The sequence below is a fragment of the Balaenoptera borealis genome (genome assembly GCF_965194805.1).
Source record: "Balaenoptera borealis genome assembly, chromosome: 1".
NCBI classification, from domain to species: Eukaryota; Metazoa; Chordata; class Mammalia; order Artiodactyla; family Balaenopteridae; genus Balaenoptera; species Balaenoptera borealis.
In genome coordinates, this window is record NC_138860.1 from 76,168,245 (window position 1) to 76,193,076 (window position 24,832).

The 24,832-nt window shown below is 43.5% G+C and overlaps 1 long non-coding RNA gene across 1 annotated transcript in view; it reads right to left on the minus strand.

Moving 5' to 3' along the window:
• Window positions 1-4,464: 4,464 nt before the first annotated feature.
• LOC309636050 overlaps window positions 4,465-24,832 on the minus strand; it is a 33,798-nt gene continuing 13,430 nt past the window's right edge. The window contains exon 2 of the long non-coding RNA XR_014249207.1: window positions 4,465-9,236. This is a non-coding gene — a long non-coding RNA (uncharacterized lncRNA). The remainder of the gene's footprint in view (window positions 9,237-24,832) is intronic.

Below are 24,832 nucleotides of genomic sequence, written 5' to 3' on the forward strand. Positions count from 1 at the left end.
ACTCCATAGGTAGAGCCTATATTTGAAGTGGAATTCTCCAACACAGATAAATAGAGCCATCAAGTGGCATAGTTGTTATCGCAAATTATCTCTGGAGACACAAACCCATGCTTTAAGAACAAAAACTCAGCATCTTTTTGATGCGTAAGGGGATGTGCCATCCTGATTGAACATCATTTCCCATCAGTAAAGGGACTTCCTCTTATCTTTCTAAGTGAGCTGCACAAGATCCTTTTGCAAACCTTTCTTAAAAGTTAACATGGGTATCATCTTAATTTTAAAGCTATTATTAATACAAGTAAATGATTTTAGTTCAGTGCTTTGCACTTTCAAAACACAGCACACAGTATGAACTCAATAATTGTTTACTACATGAATAATTTAAATTGAATAAAGCACTAGGCACTTGACAAACTGGATCATTGGTACAGTTGAAATAGCACTGGCATTGGGGTCTTGACCACCTCTTGCTAGCTGCATAATTGTAGGCAATTTACACAACTTCATTGAGCCTCAGTATTCTCATCCATAAATGAGATGAGAATTCTCTTCCCAAACACTAAGCTTAATGGGAGAATTAAAATAGATAATACCAAAAAAGGGAATCTATGACAAACTTCAGCTCACATTATTCTTATGGTGAATGTCTGATTTTTTTTTTCTCCTAAAGCTTTCTAATCATCAATTCTAATGTGTGGGATTTTCTCCCCTCACACCAAGCAATTCTTGGCTACTAGCTGAGTGTCCAAAAGTCAACTCAATTCTGACACTATCTGCCTGGAGATAACAGTAGATTCCACAGGTTAAGGGTTAAGTCCCACAGGACTGCTCCCCAACCCCTACCCCACTTCAGACACCAATCACAAGTCCAGGTTATCACTTGTGCTTCTGACCAATTGGCTGTAAATCAGAGGTCCCCACACCCCCTCCTTGGGTTTGATTAATTTGCTAGAGCAGCTCACAGAACTCAGAGAAACACTTTACTTACTAGATTACCAGTTTATTATAGAAGGACATCACTCAGGAACAGCTAATTGGAAGAGATGCATAGGCAACGTATGGGAACGGAACATAGAGCTTCCATGCTCTCTCTGAGAGGACCACTCCTCTCAAATCTCCACATATTCACCAACCCAGAGGCTCTACAAACCCTGTCCTTTTGGGTTTTAATGGAGGCTTCATTACATAAGCATGACTAATTAAATAATTGGCCATTGGTGATTGATTCAACCTCCAATCTCCCCCACCCCCATCCCTAGAGGTCAGGAGAGTAGGAGTAAAAGTTCAAAGTCTCTAATCTCACGGTTGGCTCCACTGACAACCAGCCCCATCCTTAGGTGGGGTCCAAAAGTCACCTCATTAATATAACAAAAGACCCCTTTAATGTGTTCATCGCTTAGGAAATTCCAAGGGTTTTAGGAGTTTTGTGCCAGAAATGGAGATGAAGACCAAATATATATTTCTTATGATAAATCACATTATCACACCTCCTAAGACTGGGAACAAGTCTGCTCTCACGTCTATTCAACAGCATACTGGAAGTCCTAGAAATAAGGCAAGAGAAAGAAATAAAAGGCATACAGATTGGAAAGGAAGAGATACTGTCTTAATTCTCAGACATATGATCATCTACATAGAAAGTCCTGAAGAATCTATTTTTAAAAATGAACTACAATTTGTATAGAAACACAAAAGACCCCGAGTAGCCAAAGCCATCTTGAGAAAGAAAAACGGAGCTGGAGGAATCAGACTCCTGGATTTCAGACTATACTACAAAGCTACACTAAACAAGACAGTATTGACAGTAATCAAGACTGGCACAAAAACAGAAATATAGATCAATGGAACAGGATAGAAAGCCCAGAGATAAACCCACGCACATATGGTCACCTTATTTTTTATAAAGGAGGCAAGAATATACAATGGAGAAAAGACAGACTCTTTAATAAGTGGTGCTGGGAAAACTGGACAGCTACATGTAAAAGAATGAAATTAGAACACTCCCTAACACCATACACAAAAATAAACTCAAAATGGATTAAAGACCTAAATGTAAGGCCAGATACTATAAAACGCTTAGAGGAAAACATAGGCTGAACACTCTGTGACATAAATCACAGCAAGATCCATTTTGACCCACCTCCTTGAGAAATGGAAATAAAAAAAAATAAATAAACAAATGGGACCTAATGAAACTTCAAAGCTTTTGCACAGCAAAGGAAACCATAAACAAGACAAAAAGACAACCCTCAGAATGGGAGAAAACATTTGCAAATGAAGCAACTGACAAAGGATTAATCTCCAAAATTTACTCCAAAGTAGCTCGTGCAGCTCAATATGAAAAAAACAAACAACCCAATCCAAAAATGGGCAGAAGACCTAAATAGACATTTCTCCAAAGAAGATATACAGATTGCCAACAAACACATGAAAGGATGCTCAACATCACTAATCTTTAGAGAAATGCACACCAAAACTACAATGAGGTATCACCTCACACCAGTCAGAATGGCCATCATCAAAAAATCTACAAACAATAAATGCTGGAGAGGGTGTGGAGAAAAGGAAACCCTCTTGCACTGTTGGTGGGAATGTAAATTGATACAGCCACTATGGAGAACAGTATGGAGGTTCCTTAAAAAACTAAAAATAAAACTACCATACGACCCAGCAATCCCACTACTGGGCATATACCCTGAGAAAACCATAATTCAAAAAGAGTCATGTCCCACAATGTTCATTGCAGCTCTATTTACAATAGCCAGGACATGGAAGCAACCTAAGTGTCCATCGACAGATGAATGGATAAAGAAGATGTGGCACATATATACAATGCAATATTACTCAGCCATAAAAAGAAACGAAATTGAGTTATTTGTAGTGAGGTGGATGGACATAGAGTCTGTCATACAGAGTGAAGTAAGTCAGAAAGAGGAAAACAAATACTGTATGCTAACACATATATATGGAATCTAAAAAAAAAAAAAAAGGTGCTGAGGAACCTAGGGGCAGTACAGGAATAAAGACGCAGATGTAGAGAATGGACTTGAGGACACGGGGAGGGGGAAGGGTAAGCTGGGACGAAGTGAGAGAGTGGCATGGACATATATACACTACCAAATGTAAAATAGATAGCTAGTGGGAAGCAGCTGCATAGCACAGGGAGATTAGCTCAGTGCTTTGTGACCACCTAGAGGGGTGGGATAGGGAGGATGGGAGGGAGATGCAAGCCGGAGGGGATATGGGGTATATGTTTACATACAGCTGATTCACTTTGTTATACAGCAGAAACTAACACAACACTGTAAAGCAATTATACTCCAATAAATATGTTTAAAAAAAATGAACTGGAACTAATAAGTGGGTTTATAGCAAGTCACATAGAGAACATGCAGGAGGACAGGGTGTTATTGGGAAACTCAGAAATCTAAACAATAGGTGGGTAGTTTAGACAATAAAAAGAAGCTAGGCCCACCCAGTCATGGCATGTATCCCACACCCCAGTTTCACGAGAATTGTGTACACTTGGTATATTTTCATAAGCTTGCCTTGAAAGGAAAAATTTAAGCTTTTTGAATGAGCAAACATATCTGTGAGATAAGCTAGTTTGCAAAGTCAGTCTCAATAATGTCCACAATTTTACAATGATGGGTTCCTTCTGGAAGTCCTGAAGTTCTTCTTGCAACTTGAATAGACAAGAGAGGGCTTTTTTCTCGTGAAAGCCACTGAACTTCAGTATGAAACAAATGTTGCTTATGGACACCACCTATCTGACAAAAAAAGTCAAGAATGTATTGCCTTGCTCTTAACGTGACTGACAATTTAAACAGATTTGTTAAATCTTCATGCAGTTCTCTGGTAGGAAAGACTCCCCTGTGTTTACATCAGTAAGAAAATTTTCCTATTGCTGCAACAGATTAGATATGAGAAACAAGTCTTCTTACTGATTTTGCAAATAACTGCGAGTTTATGGAAGAAAGACTTCACTATTTTCCTGAAAAGCATGCAAGAACTCAATATATGAGAATCCATATAAGTAATCTATATCATTGCTAACATCAATAATTTTACATAACAGAAGATTCGGTTACTCTAATTTGGAAACATCCATATACTTGGTTGAGCATATCCTATGTTTTATGTGTTCTGACTAAAATAGAATTTCATGGTTCTAACTATCTTAACCCTGTCCTATGCAAACCCTGAGAAATCAAAGTCTTGATGTATAATTAATTATATTTTTAAGTACACATTTAACTAATACAACTGTTAAAAATGTTTTCTCATTTTTCACCTAAGATAACCAGACATATCACCAGTGGTTTGCATACCAACTTGGGAAACACTGGTATAGTGGGAAAAGCACTATAATTAGAGGCAAAATACTTACATTCAAATTATGGTTCCTTTACTTAGTAGTTCTGCAACACTTAAGAGTCACTTAACATTTCTGAGCTTCAGTCATTTTAAAAGGAAGAAATGCAATAAAAAGTATACTGGGGGATCATCTGGAATGTGATCGTATAACCAAATACTACCACATATTTCCAGGCCTGTGTTTGCATTTGCGTTTGCACAAAGTGGACTGCAATGCACTCACAGTGAATAAAACCTTGCTAGTAGTTCAAACAGAGAAAAATGGGGGGAGGACTGAGTCACAGAGCACAGGCATGCTGAACTCAAGCTAATCTGCACTTTAGGCATCAACACTATACTCAAGTGATTTACTTCTTTAGAAATATGAAATGCATTCGTGGCAAGGGTAGGCTAGTTGATGTTGTAGCATGAATTACCATTGCAGAAGAAAAATTTTGTCCTTAAACTGTTAAAAGAATTCAACATGGTAATAATAATGGGTCAATGATCATTTTGACATCAGAACATATCAGGCTTTATTACAACACATTAAAAATCAAGCACTGTCACTTAGGGGATCACCAGTCGACAACACGATCATAAACACCAATGTAAATGTGAGCCCTGTTCTAGAATATCCTTATATCTGACTTTTAAAATATTTTCAAAATGAAAATATAAGATTAAAAATTGTGATGGGGGAGGGAATTCCCTGGCGGTCCAGTGGTTAGGACTCCATGCTCTCACTGCCGAGGGCACGGGTTCAATCCCTGGTCGGGGAGCTAAGATCCCACAAGACGTGCGGAAAAAAAAAAAAAATTGTGATGGGAAGATTTAAATACCACCAGGTTTTCCCTTATCATGACATCAGACCATCATCATGTCGGCTTTACTCTTGTCTTACTCTTACATTTATATAAGCAGCTATGTGCAGGGGGTTTTGATAAAACATTTATATATGAGCATATGGATTGATACAATCACCACACTAATTATGTGACCAAGAAAATAAATTAATATAGAAAATTGCAATGAGGTATCAGATCTTTAAGATAGTATCAGTTAAAATAGGCAATCTTCATCTTTATTTTGGTAAGAGTTTGCTGATTCATTCTTGACCCTCAAAAGATACATGAATATAGCCCAAGAAAGGGAAGTATGTCCCATTCCTACAGCTGTGACGAGTGAAAATCTGGACTTATTCACCTAAGCCTTGTGCAGACCCATTCTATTAGTTAGAATGCTTATAGCGGCAGGAATAGAAAATCCTCATTCATTTTGACTTTAACAAAGAGGACTTGTACTTTTCCCTATAATAAGCTATTCAGTGGTTGGGAAATTCTGTGTATGGTTCACCAGGCTCCAACTCTTTTTCTTTGTGGTTCTCCTGGTAGTAAGATGGCTGCAACAGTTCTAAACATGGTAGTTAAACACAACATTCAGAGATAGAAAAGGGATTGTCTCTCCTAGTGTGTCCTCCTTAGGAGTGAGAATAACTTTTCCCAGAAAAGTCTTAGTAGCACCCGCCACATTTCAATGGCAGAAATGTATCACATGCTCACCCTTAAATTAGAGATTTACAAGGGAAATGGGACTAACATGAGTGACTTAAACTAATCAGGACTTAACCCTGAGCAGGGGATGGGGTTTCTGATGAGTCACTTGGGTAAAAGATAGATCACTGTGAGCAAGAAAAAGGAAGGAAATTGGTACTAAAGGGGCACAAATATATTAACAAACAAACCATGTCTTCCATTCACCAAAGTGCCTGAACTGGACATGAAAAGAGTAGTTGGCCAGTTTATCTGTATAGAGATTTAACTATATTGTTTTTCACACCTGGGGAGGTGGTCTACTTTCTGTTCAATCTCCACTTTTGGTTTTTTAGCTGTACTGGGTTGAATAGTGTCCCCCAGAATTCATGTTCACTGGAACATCAGAATGAAACCCTATTTGGAAATAGTATTTGCAAATATAATTATAGTTATGATTAGGTCATACTAGATTAGGATGGACCTTCACCCCATGACTGGTGTCCTTATAAGAAAAGAAAACAGAGACACACAGACACACAGGAGAATGCCCACTGATGGAGACAGAGATTGGAATGATGCATCTACAAACCAAGGAATGCCAAAGATTACCCTAAACCACCAGAAGCTAGAAAGAGGCAAAAAAGGATTCTTCCCCACTGCCTTCAGTCACCTTGACCCTGCTGACACCTTGATTTCAGACTTCTAGCCTTTAGAACTATGAGAAAATAAATTTTGGCTATTTTAAGCCACTCAGCTTGTAATACTTTGCTGTGGCAACCCTAGAAAACTAATACGTTAGCTATGTACCACTTAATCTTATTTTTCAGGCGTTGCTTTAGAGTTTCCAATATTTTTAATTCATCATAGTCTACTTTCAAAATATTACACAATCTCAGCTATAATTTAAGAACAACAGTCTACTTAAAATTTCCCCTTCCCATCCTTTGTGCCATTCTTGTATTTCATTTCTATTTATGTTATAAACTTCAGAATACATTGCGGTTTTTAAAGATTTGCTTTAAACAATTACATTTAAAGATATTTTAAATTAGGAAAAGTCTCTTCTATATATACAATATCTCTTAATTCCTTTTTGTATATCTGGCTTTCCATCTGGTATTGTTTTTCTTCACTCTGAAGAGGTTTCTTTAGCATTTATTTTAACACAGGTCTGCTGGTGACAGATTTTCTCAGCTTCTGCTTCTCTAAAGATGTCTTGATTTTGCCTTCATCTTTGAAGGGTATTTTTGCTAGATATAAAATTCTAGGTTGATGGGCTATTGTTAAAAATTTCAACACTTAAAATAGGTCATTCCACTGTCTCCTGGCTTGCATTATTTATGGTAAGAAGTCATTAAATTCTTATTTTTGTATTCCTGCATATACTGTCTTTTTTTTCCGGTTGCTTCTAGGATTTTTCTCTTTACTACTGGTTTCCAACAATTTTTCTATTATGTTCTTTTGTGGTTTTTGTTTGTGGGTGTGTGTGTTTATTCTGCTTGAGTTTCATTTAGCTCCTTAGATAATTAGGTTTCTAGTCTTCATCAAAATGGTAATTTTTCAGTTATTGCATTTTGAAATATTTTTCTTCCCCACCCTATGACTCCAATTACACATTTATTATGCCACTTGATATTGTCCCACAGGTCACTGTGGCTGCTTGTTGCAGGGTTTTGTTTCCAGCTTTTTCCCCCTCTGAGGTTCAAATCAGATAGCGTCTACTGCTGTCTTCAAGTTTACTAATCTTTTTTTCTATAGTTTCTAATATGCTATTAAGTTCATCCAGTGAATTTTTCACTTTAGATATTGTATTTTTCAGCTTCAGAGAGTCCATTTGATTCTTTTTTCATATCTTTCACTTCTCATATTCATATTTTACAGTAAATCTTTTTTAAGGCTTGCTTTATATATTTGTTTGTTGTATGGTACAATCTATATATTTTTTTCCATTACATCTTGAACATATTTATAATACCTGTTTTAAAATTTTGTCTACTAATTTCATCTGAGTCTCTTTCTATTGACTGATTTTTCTCTTGGTGATGGACCACACCTTCTTGCATCTTCGTGTGTTTAGTCATTTTTATTAGATGCTGGATATTTAAAATATTACATTGTTGATTGTATTTTGATGCCTTTCTTTAAAGAAGATTTAATTTTGTTTTGAGAGGCAGTTAAATTAATTGCAGACCACTCTGAGACTTAAAAAAAAAACTTTCATAGGGTAGACTTTGAATAGGCTTTACTCAGTGGTATTGAGAGGCTTTTTTTCTCCTGACACCAACCAATTCTGACTTCAACTGGGTGTCCTACAATGCAGTTCAGTTCTGACACTAACTACCTGCAGTTTGTGTCAGACTCCACAGGTTTCATTGCTTAGTCCCACAAGATTGTTCTCACTTCAGACACCAGTTGCAAGTATTGGGTCCCCAGGTTACCTACACTTATGTTCATTTTGGCTATAAAGTTGAGGGTTCCCATGACTTCTCTCCCTTCTTGTTCAATAATTTGCTAGAACATCTCACAAAACCTAGGAAAGCACTTTACTTACTATTACTGGCTTATTATAAATGATACAACTCAGGAACAGTCAAGGGGAGAAAGATAGTGGGGCCCAGTGTGGGGCACACCACCCCCTAGCACATTAATATGTTCGCCAACCCAGAAAGTGCTTCAAACCCCATTATCTGGGGCTTTTATGTAGGCATGACTGATTAAATCACTGACCATTGATGATTAACTCAATCTCAAGCCCCTCTTACTTCCCCAGATGTTGGGTAGAGGGGCTAAAAGTTTCAAGCTTCTAATCAAAGCTTTGTCTTTCTGGCAACCAGCTCCCATCCTGAAGCTATCTAGGGGCCTGTCAAGAGTTGTCTCATTAGAACAAAAGACACTCCTAGTATTCTTAACACTTAGGAAATTCCAAGGATTTTAGGAGCTCTGGGCTAGGGACCAGAGACAAAAACCAAATGTCTTTCTATGACACCACAGGTATGCTGGTAAATGTTTAACAACCAGTTTTCCAGGGGAAAATAAAACAACAATCCGGATTTGTAGTGTATGCTGATTTCCTTGATGTAAATATTCCACAATGGCTCATGACCACCTACCAGCATGATGTCACTGAAGGTGGAGTTGGGAGGAGATATGAACAATTGACTCCACAAACGAGTTTGAGCCAGCTCCAACACACCACTGCCTTAGTCCAGTTTAGCTCTAATACTAAAGGATAACTATCTTGGGGTCTCTACTGAATGCATAGGTGTTGGAAGAGGACCACTCTGAATGGTCAGAAATTAAACATCTGCCCAACCTGTGTGAGCTCTAGGAAATCACTCGTCTTATCTCTCCAGTAATTGTTCCTTCTCTCACAATTTTATTTGGAGAGGCTTCATGAAGTTTTGTGGGGTTTTTTAATTTTATTTATTTATTTATTTTTGGCTGCATTGGGTCTTCACTGCTGCGTGCAGGCTTTCTCTAGTTGTGGCGAGCGGGGGGCTACTCTTTGTTGTGGTGCACAGTCTTCTCATTGTGGTGGCTTCTCTGGTTGTGGAGCACGAGCTCTAGGTGCGAGGGCTTCAGTAGTTGTGGCTTGCAGGCTCTAGAGCGCAGGCTCAGTAGTTGTGGCACACAGGCTTAGTTGTTCCATGGCATGTGGAATCCTCCCGGACCAGGGCTCGAACCTGTGTCCCCTGCATTGGCAGGTGAATTCTTAACCACTGCGCCACCAGGGAAGTCCTCTTCATGAAGTTTTATTCTATGTATGTAGATCTTAATGTTCAGCCAAGAATTCAAGAGGAGCCCTTATGCAGATATCTGAATCTCTTTCTCTATATAGCTCCCTTCTTTCTGGTACTCTGCCTTGCATATTCAAGCTGCCTTGGCCTCTCTGAACTCTGTCTCCTCAACTGCAGGCTGCTGTGATCTTCTTGGGTTTCCCACCTCTGCATCACATTCCAGAAAGTGCCTCTAGGCAGGAAACTGTGTTAATTGTAGGTTTCACCTTATTTGTTTCCTTTCTCTCAGGGATCACAGTTCTGTGCTGCCTGTTGTACAATGTCTGTAGCAGTTGTTTCACACATTTTCTCCAATTTTCTAGTTGTTTACAGTGGAAATACAAGTCTGTTATCAGTTACTCCATTGCAGCCAGAAGAGGGAGTCATTCTGCTTCTATTTCAGTGAAGCGGATTCCTTCCTTATGGGGAGATATTACATTTCTGATTTCATATTTTCCTTTTATGAAAAAAGGGAGCTTATCTTATTTCTGTTTTCACAGAAACCATCAGCTTGATACTCTTTTACACTACCTTGCTTTAGTGAATGGATTGTCCACACACCCTGGAATAAGCTTTGGGAAGGCAACATTCTGAAAGAGGCACCACTCATCCGGCTTATACTCTCTGAGCGACAGACTGACTGCTGTACTCAGGTGGGGACCCTTGGGTCCAGAATTATCCATAACAATATTGGAAGAGTTCTTTACCTTAGGAGATTATGAAAATGGCATGAGGACTAATTGCAAGTAACTGAACTCACATCAACAAAAGAGAATCAAGTACAATTTGTTACAATTAGTTCAGGATAAAATAATCACTTAACATCTGATGTATTTTTTTTATATTCACTTCAAATTTCTCCTATGAGGAAAGTAGGAAAAAATCTTTAGCCAGGTATGCCTAAGAGGTTTGTGTCTGTCCTGGTGTAATCTGGATTTCTCCTTTCTAGCATTGCCCAGGCTCAGCTGATCCTCTTCTGAGTGTCCCATACTGTTCTTTCTCCATTTGAGTCTGTGCTGGAAGGAGGGTTCTTTTTATCAGTGCCTTTCTTGCCAGATGCACAACTATTTTTCAGTCTCTGCCAAAAATTGTCAAGGTCTTGAAAACCAAAACCATAATGAGATTTTTCTTTCTTCCAATGTGATGTGCAAAATGTCCCCATTGGTTATTTGTCATCGGGGAATGGCTTGTCTTTTTAGCAGTGTGGTGTATTACTTTCCTGTAGCTGCCATAACAAATTATCACAAACCCAGTGGCTTAAAATAATAGAAATTTATTCTCTCGTAGTTCTGGAGGCCAGAGGTCTGAAATCAGTTTCACTGGATCAACATCAAGGTGTTGATAGGGCTGTACTCCTTCCAGAGGCTGTAGGAGAGAGTCTGTTCCTTTTCTCTTTCAACTTTTAGTGGATGCCGGCATCCGTTGCCTTGGGGCCACATTACTCCAGTTTTGAAGGCCAGCATCTTCAAATCTCTCTCTGCTACTTCCTCACATTGCTTTCTCTTCTGTATGTATCAACTCTCCCTCTGCCTGTCTCCTTTAAGGACATTTGGGATGATATTTAGGGCCTACCCAGAAAATCCAGGATAATCTCCCCATCTCAAGATCCTTAATAACAACTGCAAAGATGCTCTTTTCAAATAAGGAAACATTTACAGTTTCCAAAGATCAAGATGTGGTTATCTTTTTTTGTGCAGGGGGTGGGGGTGGATTTTTCAGCCTACCATGTAGGGAGTTCTGCTTCATGGCTAAGTGTATTACCTCAGTTACTGTTGAATTCTGTGAGACAAGTCTTCTGGCCATGCTGTGGTAATTTGGGGACAACATCTAAAGAAAGAAAAAACTGGAAAAAATGAACTGAGTACAAATATGGATGCTATGGTGTCCCTGTGTAACACCATTAAGTTAAATACTCTTTCTAGGGCTTCCCTGGTGGCGCAGTGGTTAAGAATCCGCCTGCCAATGCAGGGAACACGGGTTCGAGCCCTGGTCCGGGAAGATCCCACATGCCGTGGTGCAAGTAAGCCCGTGCGCCACAACTACTGAGCCTGTGGTGCCCAGAGCCCGTGCTCCGCAACAAGAGAAGCCACTGCAATGACAAGCCCGCGCACCACCACGAAGAGTAGCCCCTGCTCGCCGCAATTAGAGGAAGCCCGCACGCAGCAGCAAAGACCCAAAGCAGCCAAAAATTTAAAAAAAAAAAAAAAAAAGTTTTCTGTCTGCAGTAACAAAAGATTTTTCTTCTTACCCATTTTGGGCCAACTCTAGTCAGGGTCCCCCTACATCTATAAGAAGTACAATGACATAGCCCAGAGAGTGTTCAGATGACACTACTATCTCCTCTTGTTACATGATCTTCATTTATTCTAGAATTGTTCTGCACAATTAGCCTCAAGAGAACCTAGATCAGCCAGGCAGTGCTCGCGGACACCGTTAGTCACCCAAGAGTTTAAATGGAGCAAAATAAAAGAAACAGCTAAAAGAAAGATCTGGGGTACAGCTAGAAAGAGATGAAAAATAATAAAGGAGGAAAAATAAAGGAAAGAGGTAGCGCCATCTGGAGAGGAACAGTCAAACAATATGTGAACAAGCATTTAATGAGCAACCATAATGCAGTAGAATGTACTTGGCCCTGTTGAGGGAAAGAAAACAGGTATGACATCATCCTTGCCATCAGAGAGCCGTCACTCTAGGAAGACAGAAATGTACAAATCTAACTATAATATAAGGTGTATTAATATAAGGACCATACGAAAGAGTCAGAGTAATGTGGGAAAGTTCACACCTGCTTAAGAGGAATCAGGGAAAGTTTAGTGAAGGAGACAGTGTTTGAGTGATACCTAGAATTGCTATAGACAAGACAAGAGAGTGCACATGCTGTGCGGCTGAGGCCTTTATAAATCTTCATGGTCTGAAACCTCAGTGAAGCAAGGCTGACTCTAGGTCTTCACAGTTCCTCTTTCATTCCCCTACAGCAACTATTTTAGACTCTCTTTACTCTCCTCAAGCTCCCTACCCCACCACCTCCCCCTATTTCTCAACAGAGAACTGTTGGTAAGAACATTTCCAACTTCTTTCCTCCATCTATGGGTCTAACTCCACCATTCTCATTCCTCCTACCTCAGGGAAGAGGTGCTCCTCTTTCTGTGTAAGGTTGAAGAATGACCACTCCACCCCAAGCTTGGAATTATTCCCCCTTCCACCTCTTAAGGGACTCTGCTCTGCAGGTTATCCCCTCTCTCTTGTATGAAGTGGTTAAGAGCGCACACTTGGAGCTGAACAGCCTGGGTTCAAATCTCAGCTCTACTTCCTTCTGGCTCTTACATGAGTACATTTCCTCTCTGGGCCTCAGTGTCCCTATCTGTACAATGGGAACAGCTATAGTACCTACTTTGTAAGGTTGCTGAGAAGACTGAATTAATTATTCTTTATTAAACAGAGTCAATACTCTGGCCCTAGGAGGTGTTCAGAGGGTGCCAATATATATATCTTTAACCTCCCCCTCAGTGAGCTCTTTAATCTCTGCCTTAAATCATGTTCAAGTCATTGCTGCTCATCAGAATAAAACTCTCTCTCTGATCATCTCTTTTACCATTTGCTCTCTCTACTTCTCTTTATAACCAGCCCTCTTGAAAGAGTGGTTCATATAGGTAGAAGCAGTGACTTGAGCTGCAGAAAGCCTGGAGCATGATTGAAGAACACAGGAATAGTGGAAAATGCCAGAAGGGTAGCCTGGGGCCAAGTCATGAACAGGCTGAGGTGTTGGGCTTTATCCTGCAGGTCATGGGGAACTATTGGCAGAGGAGTGATCCGATGGAGCTATACTTTAAGAATATTAATCAGGCAGTGATGTGTAGGTGAGAACTCTTAAGAAAGTTATTGCACTGGGAGAGATGAATTTATGAGCCAAAAAGAGGCAGTGACAAGAAGGGGCAAGACACATAAAATCAACACAAGTCACACTGAGACATCTTGGCAATGGATAGGATGTGGGAGGAGAGAGGGAAGAAATTACTGATGATGACTGTGAAGTTTTCAACCTGATACCAAGGCTGTCTGCACCCAAACAGGGGATTGAAGGAAAGGAGGAGAAATGGTTTGGGGATGGAGACGAAGCACTCAGACTGGGATTTGCTGGGTTTGAAGAATGACACCAGACACCAGGTGTCACTCTACTCCTAGCCTGAAAATCGCAAAACAGCCACGGAACTAACAAAGGGCCATAAAAAGCTGTAATGATTGCCACCTCCTGGCTCAGGTTCCTGTCCTGACTTCCCCTCCTGCAGGCCTGGTACAGAAACTCCACATGCATCAGAGACTGATTCACGGTGCGTTACAAACATCCACACCGCTGACGGCTCCTTGGGAACGCTATACTCTGAAATCCCACCGTTGAAGAACCAGTCCGTTGGGCCTTTAAGGATTTTGACCTTGGGGACGATAAAACCTCAAACCAGGGGTCACAGCCTCATATGCCTTCAGGGGCCTGGAGTTAAGAAGGATGGTGTTATGCAGAGAAGTGAAGTCTGAGAAAACTAGAGTGTGTCCTCCCTGAAGACATTCAAATTCAGAAATTAAAAACAATCACTGTGATGGCCTAACTAAATACATCTGCCACCAATCCCTTTGCAACATATGCCTTAGGCTTCTCACTCAAGATACCTGACAGCAAAGCTTTAGATGCATAGGAGACAGGATGGTGGGGGTGGGTTAGATATTAGAAGTGGGATAAGTTGAGCTTCGACCTATTAAGTCTTCTGTATACACAATTTGTTTTTCTCCATTCAGAGGGATCCAAATGCCCACGCGTTGGGGACACAGTGCCAGAGGCTCAGGGAGGCCATAGTCCTGCTCTGTCCTCATGGAACCAGTGAACATTGAAGCGTATTATCTGATTCAGCAGTCCTCAAGCCTCAGGTGTTTGTGAAGTTCCCATCTTCACAATTTTTGCCACATCACCTGGACTGACTTAACCCTTTTCTTAAATCAACTCACTTTTTAATTTGGACTCTTCCTAAGCAATATTTAATAAATAGCAAGTTTTATGTGTGTGATTTTTTTTCTAACACACTTGAAAATAAAAAACATAACAGTTAGAATTAATGAATAACTGGGTACCATCTAAAATATCCTCAAGTACCCCTAGCAGTATGCATGTCACATGCCGGGAAGCAGTGGTTCAAGCCCTTCAGTCCACAGATGAGGATTATAGCACTGGTTCTGAATAAATAAGCCCAAATTCCAATCCACAGTCTGTAATTTTGGTTGTACTACTTGTACTTTATGAGTTTCTGTTTTCTCATCCATAAAGTGGAGAAAACTACAGCTGTCTCCCAGCAATGCTTTGAGAATTAGTGACAGTATGCGTAAAACCATGAAGAATTGGTACTATCGTGAATGCTGCTATTGTTACTGACTCTCTCAAGTTAGGACCCCAACAATGGTCCTTGTGCCGGTGTCATTCGAGCCAGTAGAATGAGACTGAGTTTGGCTGAGAAGCAAAGAAAAGCTTTACTCTTTGATCAGAGAATGGAATGGTGTGAGTTCGTGCTATAGAGTCCGCCCAACAGGCTGGCAGACCGTGGGCAGGGCTGCTTTACAGGGATTGCCGGGAGGGAAGGGGCGGAGTCCTCACGGGGCGCACAGGCGTGCGCAGGCGTGTTGCTCACCCTCCAGATGGCAGTGCCGAGTGCAGCGTCTCTGCACACAGACCACCACCGGCATCTCGAATTGCAGTGTCGTGGGCAGTGCTTCTGCACACGGTCGCTGAGCTGAGGTGCCAGGCACAGCCATTAGGCGCTAAGAACCCTGGTCTGAAGTGCCGGGTGCAAGGCCTCTGCACTTGGACCCATATGATGAAGTGAAACTAGACTAAGCACAAAAGGAAAGAGAAAAAAAGGTTAGACTTTATTTTATTACCCAGATTCTTTTTATTTTTCCGGGAATTGTTAATAAGCTTTTCTGGTGACAAATCCCTCCTCTATCTTTTGTCCTGCTCCTCATTCTTTTTTTTTTTTTTTAATTAATTTATTTATTTATATTTTACTTTTGGCTGTGTTGGGTCTTCGTTTCTGTGCAAGGGCTTTCTCTAGTTGCGGCGAGCGGGGACCACTCTTCATCACGGTGCGCGGGCCTCTCACTGTTGCGGCCTCTCTTGTTGCGGAGCACAGGCTCCAGACGCGCAGGCTCAGTAGTTGTGGCTCTCGGGCCTAGTTGCTCCACGGCATATGGGATCTTCCCGGACCAGGGCTCGAACCCGTGTCCCCTGAATTGGCAGGCAGATTCTCAATCACTGCGCCACCAGGGAAGCCCCAGGCAGATTCTTAACCACTGCGCCACCAGGGAAGCCCTGCTCCTCATTCTTGAAGGGCGCAGGTCTGTCTTCTGTAACTGCTTCCTGCTGAGTCTGTGCGTGGTCATAACCCTGGGTGCCTGGGTGGAGGAGCAGAGCTTCTCCCCAGCTGCGTTTAGATGTGTCTGGCTGTCACCAGGCCTCAGCCCTAACTGTTCATCTCCTTGAGCGACCACCATCTGTCTAACCATTTGTCAGACAAAGGACAGCAGACAATTTAGGATGCATGGAGCAAATGTTAGCAAGAGAATAATGGTTACATGTCAATTTTTTCCTAAAAATGCAGGTATCTAGCTAGGTCTTTTACCTGTAGGCACAAGTGTGCCCTGATGTTGAGGCTCTGTGTGGCCTGAATATCCCTGGTCACACTTTGTTGTTTTTCGGAAGAGAAGCTTCAGGTCAGAGAGAGGTTCACACGAGTAGTCAAGAGGGTCCATTGTCCCAGGTTGTCTCTCCCGAGTTTGAGGCTCCGGGGCCACTTCACTTGAGTGTGATGTCCCCATGGTGTGACCCCTGTAACTTCAGGGCAGAGTGGGTGGTTAGGATCACCAACTGGGGTCTCTTCCCCTTAGGACTGAGCTGATCTTGCAGGCTGCTGGTTTTCCAGGTTTTCAGATACACACAGTCTCCTGACTGGAAGCAGTGGAGGGCCACGTCAGTGGGTGCAGGCAGCACCTGGTACCATATTCTGTAAGGGCTTTCATGGTTTCTCCTACCTGGAGGGCATACATGAGTTGTTCCATTTCAGGAGGGTTAAGGGTTCCCTTCTTCGGGCTCGGGAATGGGTCTACATATATGAACTTATCCCTTGGGGCTAACTGCATGCGGAGCAGGGCAATTGGAAGCAATTTAATCCAGTTTCCTTGAGTTTCCTAACATAGCTTGGCTAAGGCCCATTTCTAGGTCTGTTTGGATCTCTCTACTTTCCCTGACGATTGGGGTCTCCAGGTTGACTGAAAGGTCCATTTTATGCCCAGGGCACTCATTATCCCCTTTGTTACTTGAGACACAAATGCTGGACCATTAGTGCTTTGTAGGGATCCCAGGAGCCCAAACCTGGGGGTTATTTCTTTTAGTAATGCTTCTATCCACCAGAAAACGTGTCTACTAGCACCAAGAGATACCTGAAATCGCCCAGAACTCTCGGCATGACAGTGACATCAATCTGCCAGTCTTCCCCAGGATATGTCCCTCTGGTCTGAATGGACCTTACCTGGGGGCCTCTGGGGGGTCTGGTGCTGGGGTTGTTCATTGTGCAGATGGGGAAGGTCTCAACTATCCGACTGATTATACTTTTCATGCCAGGAGTTACCATCATCTCAACTAACAAGTTATATACGACTTCCCTCCCATACTGAGTTCTTTGATGAGCCTCCCTGATGGCTTGACCAAGGTACGGTTTGGGGAAAGAAGTACTGCCCATGTTTATTAACTAGCCACACATGGCCTCCTAGATCTCTACTAAAGCCCCATTTTCAGGCTTTGTCTAATTCTTCCTTTGTGTAGATTGCAGAATAATTGTATAAATCTGGCCTTTGAGATGTGAGGGGTAGTTGCCAAGTTACTGGTTCTAGGGCAGTTGCATCCACCCTGTTTCCTTTTATCACCTCCACATCCCCCTTTCAGTGACCCCCTGCAATGAATCATTGCCACCTTCTTTGGAAGCTGTACTGCTTCTGTTACCGAATGAATCAGGTCTCGCTGCTCACTGCTTACAAAATCAATTACATACTCACAAATGGTAGAAGGGAAAGGTGCCTTTAATCAGAATGCTGGCAATCTGGGGAGATGGTAGACTCAGTGTCCCCCAAAAAACACCTCCGAAGATTCTGCTCAGCCAGGAAAGTTTTAAAGGAAAGGAGGGAAGTAGTCTGAGTTAGCCACTGAGATAGGGGGCCAGAGTCGTCGCCATCCCCCACTGCGTGCAGGCTCGTTGACTTCTCGTGATCTTCCACTAGACGCTATCTTGTTCACATAGTTTGGTCACACAGTTTGTTCGGGAGATTACTGAAGGGCAAGCTAGGGAAGAGATCTGGTCATATGTTAATTATTTATTCTTCATTTTTACTTCTTTGATCTGCAGAAAGAACCAAGTTAGGCAAGGTATTGTGTGATTGAAAGATTTGAAAGGTGTGTTTGGTTGGGAGATGAGTAGAGAGAGCATGGGGGTGCCTGGTATAAAAGTTGGTTACAATATAGCTTTGCTAAAGTGACAAGAAAAAGGGCTTCCTGCTGAGGGTGGTTTCTTGCAAAGAGCTGCTTACACTTCTAAGAGCTTCAGTATGCTTAAGCCATGTTTTACCTGTTTCTTCTCTGCAGTAAGCATACCTCTTTCCTTTCAAGTAGCCGTGTGCATGTAGAATGGCATACACATATTGGGAATCTGTGTAAACATTTAAGATCTTCCCCATTGTGAGCTCTAAGGCTCCGGTGAGAGCTATCAGCTCGGCCTTTTGGGCAGAAGTCCCTGGAGGTAGGCTTTGTGCCTCTCTCACTTAGGTCTGGGAAGTTACTGCATACCCCACCAGGTTTTTTCCCTCTCTCATAAAACGGCTCCTGTCTGTAAACCAGTCCTCTTCGGCGTTCAGGAGAGGCTCACCTCCTAGGTCGGGGCAACTGGAATAGATTGTGTCTATTGTTTCTGTACAATCATGTTTCAAGGGCCGTGTTTCTTTAGGTAGTAAGAGGGCAGGATTTAGTGTGTGACAGGTTTTGTGGTAACCATTGGGTTCTTTTAATGCCCGTTCTTGGACCTTCCCTTGATACCCCCATAATTTTAAAATGCTTGTGACCAAGTTTGCCTGATCTGGCATTCAGAACCAAGAAAGTGGCACCGGTGTTGACTAAGCATTAGACTGGTTTTCCCCCTTTGTCCAGTGTCAGCCAGGGCTTCTCGGGGACAACTGGAGTGCCAGCTTAGGAGCCCCTGGGCCCATCATTCTTCATATATTTGGACCATCTGCCTTCCAGGGGAGAGGCTAGGATCTGCCATTTTCATCCCCTTTCAGGGGCAGTGAGGGCATTCTCCCTTGCAGTGACCCTCTTGTTTACATATGGTGCACTGATTGGGTCCTAGTCTCCTTGGCTTGCTATCCCTCCTTGGGGGCTGGGGGTCACTCACCAGAATCAAGAGTCTCCGTGGGCACTTAGTCCAGATTCCCGTGACCCGTTGACATTGGAGGGCAGCAGTCAGTAGGTAGGCTTGCCTCTGGGCCTCTTTATCCTCTGGCTTGTCCTCCTCTATACCTCGGTTATTAAGCACCCAGTAGGCAACCTCGACCAGGCCAGAGGTAGGGGTATCTTGTTTCCAGTTTCCAAAGTTTACGCCTAATGTTGGGGGGACTTTGGGAAATGAAATATGACCTCTGGACTGCATTCCCTTCCAATGACTCAGGGTCAGTGGTGGTATAGATTCAGAGGCACTCTAGGAATGTTGAAGGGTTTTCTGATGGCTATCAACTGATTTCCTTTATTTTATCTGACTGACAGGTAGGTGAGGGTAGTGGGTGTTTCCTTCTCTTGCCAGCAGCTCAAGGGCTTCCCAGTAATGGAGTTCCTAGTCTTGTGAGCGGCTCATGGGGCTCCCCAGCCCACTTAGCCTGGATTCCCTTTAGGACCATATTTTTATAATGAGTCAGCCTCTGTCTTCCACCCCATTCTCCATTATATTGGTGGTCCCAGTTAGGTTTGTTATCTGGGACCGTTTGATTCCTTGCATGACCTGCATTGTTTTTGTTCTCTTTGTCTGCTTCCTTTTGGGCTTTTGAAAAGACCGTGGCCTTTTCTTCCCCGGTTAGGAGTACACTGAGGCTGGATGTCAGCCCATGTGGGCTCATGGGTCTGAAAGATTCCCTAATCAGATTCAGGAACCCCTCTGGATTTTCCCTCAATCCCTTACTATGACTTTTCCCAACTACCGAGGAGGCAGTTGGAGTGATTTGCATTTCTGGTTTGAGAAATTTGGACTGTTAATAGACTCCTCAAGGGACCTAAATAGGCAGCGTCCAAATGGTGTGGACTCTGATATAACTGGGGGTCCCCCTTGAATTTATAAGGGTGTGTGCTTGAGATAGTTAGTCCCTCCTCAGTCAGAATATCCCACAGGAGTTTAGACAGGACTGTCTCTGGGCCAGAGCAGTTTAGCCACATTAGTTCCTGACCACCTTGGTCCCTTAGGGAGTAGCACAGCTGCCTGAGGCAGGGGTCTTCTCTATCTTCCTTTCAGCCGAGAAGGAGTTTTTAGACTTCCCACTGGGTGAGAGCTAAAAGCAGTAGGAATTCCCACAGGGTACTCACTAGACCGCTGGGGCAGCTAGTATTCTGTGCTGCTACCAGGAGGAGAGCCCGTGGAACCTTGGTCAACAAAGAATCACCCAAGTTTCGCCTCACAAGCAGAGGGGGAGGAGAGGTCAGGCAGTGGGTGTTTCCTGTTCTCACCAGCAGTTCACAGGGCTCCTCAGCCCACTAGCACTCCCCAGAGAAACTAGTGCTGACCGGAAGAGGTCAAGTCACCGGTCAAGTACCTACCTTGAGACCCTTTCACACTCAGGTGTCCCTGGTGCCTTTTCCTGAGCTTGGATCGAGCATCCTTGCTCCATTTTGTCAGGTGGTCCTTACTACCTGGGCCTTTTCCCAATCGTGCCTCTTGGGCTCATGGGGCTGGCCACTTTCCTTTAACAAACTGAAAGTGACTACGGAGAATGCTACCATTGACTCCTGGAGATCAGTGAGGAGGGCACAAAGTCCTGGTGTGGCCGCTCCTGCCTTGTACCGGGGTCGAAAGGACAGCACTACGAGCAAGACAGTGGGCAAGACTGCCTTGGTTCCCTCGCGTCCACAGGTGCCCACTGTCCCCAGGGTGTCCGGCACTGCGGGAAGGCCAGCCGGACACAGTGGGCAGTCGTGTGAATTTCAGTCCCCGATCCCCAGTGATGCCACAGTGTGATCCCCTCGAGGGGGTGCAGTCTAGATGACCCTGGGGCCACCGCTGTGTGCGCACCACACCAGGGTTCAGGTTGCTGGTCAGGGTCGCTCTGAATCTGGCCAAGGCTGCCGCCGTTCTACCCCGTCAGAGTGAACTCAAAGACCAGAGCCAGTCATCCTCAGGCAAACCTCCAAAGCCTTCGCCGTCCTCCCACTGGAGCAGAGTGGATAAGTGCCGGTGAAAAGGCCGCGGTCCGTACCTTCGTGGTCACCAGAATTTTTGTTACCGACCTTCCTGGGTTGGTTCCCAACAAGGTTCCTTCTGCCCAGTGTCGTTCAAGCCAATAGAATGAGATGGAGTTCAGTTCAGGAGGAAAGGAAAGCCTTAGTCTTTGATCAAAGAATGGAGAGGGGCCAGCTCATGCTCTGGAGTACGTACTCTCCCCAAAAGGCCTTTGGTGGGGCTGCTTTATAGGGTTCTCATCAGTAGGGAGGGGGGAGGGGTGAAGTTCTCGCCGGTCAGGCACAGCTGCGCTGATCACCGCTCCAGATCGCGGCGCCAGGCACAGCGTCTCTGCACACGGCCTGCCATCACCATCTTCAGCTGCGGCGTTGTGCACAATCCTTCTGCACATGGTCCCCGAGCTGAAGTGCAGGGTGCAGCCATTTCCCACTAGGAACTCTGGCCTGAAGTGCTGGGTGCAAGGCCTCTGCCCGTCGTACCCTATGAGCAAGTGAAACTAGACTAAGCACAAAGGAAAAGGAAAAAAAAAAAGGTAGACTTTATTACCCGGATTCTACTTTTATTTCCTGGGAATTGTTAATGGGCTTTGCCCACTATTGCTATCACTATCACTGCTTAGCTTGTCCCCATCCCAGCGTGAGCCGATCTGGAACCAGACTGTTTCTCCTGCTGCCCGGGCCAGGACACATGCTCCACAGGGAGTGACCCACCACTTCTGACCAGACCAGCCAAATTCGCAGCAGCACGCCCTGGGGCAGCCCTGATGTTCCTCCCTCCTCTCCCACCTGTCTTCAGATACAGACTGCACACCATGGCTATGCAATCACCATGCTACAATTTGAGGAAACCCAGAATGCACACAAGTTGTGGAATGTGTCATGAAAAACACGGGATGTCTACCCTTCTCACAACTCAAATATTCAACACTTTCTAGAGTGACTGATGGCCTTACAGAAACATACAAAACAACTATTTTTCTGTGGGTAGCTACATCCAAGCCAACTGTTCAGAACACAGTAAAGAAGTATCATAAATCAAGCTGCTTGGACCGAAGAATTCAGAATGTTAGGGTTGAAAGGGACCACCTTGGAAATCACTCAGTCCGACCAATTCTCTTGGAAAGTAGACCAAACTAAAGCCCATGACTTCCCAAGTTCACACACACAGCTAGAGTGGCAGCATTTGGACTAGAAGCCAGGTCTCCCAGATGGGACATCTCACTGCCCACAGCTTCTGCAGTCGGTTGTTTTTACGTAGGTGTGCCACTTTGCCCCTAAGAGGTTGGAGAACCCTAAGTATGGAATTCTAGAAGGGGAGATGGCACGTGGGTGAGGAGATGAATTTGGGTTTTAAAAGTTAAATGTTGTAGGATGGGGTGTGATGAACAGCATGAGCCTGGAGTCAGACAGACCTGAGATCAAAAGCTAGCTTACCACTTACAAGCTGTGTAGTTTTGTCCTCTGGCACGTTTAATCAATCTCTCTGCTTCAGTTTCCTCACCTGCAGCCTGGGGGTAATAACACCTCCACTGCAGGATAGTTGTGGTAATGAAATGAGATGCTTGCACCTGGCCATGTTAGGTGCTCAAACTGTCCTTCACCCCAGAGGACACCATTTACAATGTATGGTTCCCCTGGAGTTATACAAAGGAAGTGTGTTACTGGACATACAATTCTAGGTCTAAAAGCAGTGAAGCTCAGACACTGAAAATCTTCTGTGAAGGAATGGAAAACTTCAATAGCACATGGCTGTTCAGGAACCACTCTTACCACTTTCAGATAACAGAGCTCTGAATGGTTTTTTTCCTTGCAAGAAGGGAGGAAGGAGGAATAAGAGGAAAACAGAGCAATATCAACGAGATGAAGAAAGGCTGAGAATGATGCGGGCAGGAGGGAAGATCCCAGGATTAACAGGAACGAACTTGGATTGGGTTTTCAAAAGAGAGTAATTTTTTAGAGGAAGGGGGAGAAAGAATGTTGGCAGGAGTTGGAACTCTGGGGTGGCACCACCCTCACTCAGTTGTGATGCTGCTATTTTAGGTGCCTCTCTCCTTGCATGGGAGTGTTGGCTTTCAGAGCGCATAGCTGGGTGTCCTCCGGTCGGAGTGAGGTGTCCCTTGGTTTTCACTCAGAACTCAGTGTCAGGCCAGGGATGTTTGTGACAGTCTTGCTTTGCTCACCACCTTGCTCTGGGTGATGCTGTATGTCCCCCCAGACAAGCCCCCTGCCCTACCCACTTCCACCCCCATCCCTATTTCCCCATTAGAGGTAGCATGTCTCTGGGCAGCTGCAGCTGCCAGATATGCCTGGGCTGCCCTGCCAACAAAAGCAAGGGGCTGGCAGCTGGCTCCAAGCACCTCAGGAATTGCTCAAACTTTAGAAAGTTACCTTCTTAAAGTTTAGTCCTCGGAATGAAGCAAACCCAAAAAAGGGAAAAATTTGTTTACGTAAGTCACAATCACCAAATGGAAGGAACAAAGAATCGAGAACGATAGTTTACTTTTTCAGAGAAGTAAACTGAGGCACAGAGAAGAGTTCTAAGTTCACATAGTGAGTCAGAGACAGGAGTAATAATATCCCCATTTAATAAATGGTTATTATTTTATCATTCATTCGACATGCAACAAATATTTGTGAATGTGGCAAGCTATGAGCCAGGCCTTTTTTTACATCTCTAATCTCCACAACGATCTAGCAATGTTAAAAAAAACTAAGGCTCAGAAGACAAAAACTTGCCCGAGGTCACCTGCCAGATAGGTGGCAGGATTAAGATTTGAGCCCAGCAGAATATTTCCAACATCTCAGAAAGTTCCCTCATGCCCCTTCCTAGTCAATACCTTCCACCCTCAGGGGCAACCACTGTTCTGATCTCCACCACGTTACTTTGGTCTGTTCTAGAACTTGATATGAGTGGAATCCGACAGCATGTACTGTTTGCCGTGTTTGGTTTCTTTAGCTCAGCATAAAGTTTTTGAGGTTTATCCATGTTGGTGCATGGATGGGTAGTATGTTTCGCAGAATTTGTATACTACTCAGCAGAGTGGTATTCCACTGTATGGATGTACCACAATGTGTCTATCCATTTTCTTTTCTTTCCTTTTCTTTTTTTAAACCCATATCCTTTATTTTTTTAAATAAATTTATTTATTTTTGGCGGCACTGAGTCTTCATTGCTGCACGTGGGCTTTCTCTAGTTGTGGCGAGTGAGGGCTACTCTTTGTTGTGGTGCGCAGGCTTCAGCAGTTGTGGCACACAGGCTCAGTAGTTGTGGCTCACGAGCTCTAGAGTGCAGGCTCAATAGCTGTGGTGCACGGGCTTAGTTGCTCCACGGCATGTGGGATCTTCCCAGACAGGGCCTGAACCTGTGTCCCCTGCATTGGCAGGCGGATTCTTAACCACTGCGCCACCAGGGAAGTCCCTATCCATTTTCTTGTTGATGAAATATGGGTCATTTTCAGTCTTTAGCTATTGTAAATAAAGCTGCTGTGAACATTCTGTACCAAAAAAAAAAAAAGATTTGAGCCTAGGTCTGTGGTTCTAAAGCCCCCACAAAGCTCAGACTAGAATCATCTCTCCTGCTTACAAGCAAACCTTCACCTTTGTATCAGTGTCTGGCTTTCCTCTCGATGCCAAATCTAAGACTTCCC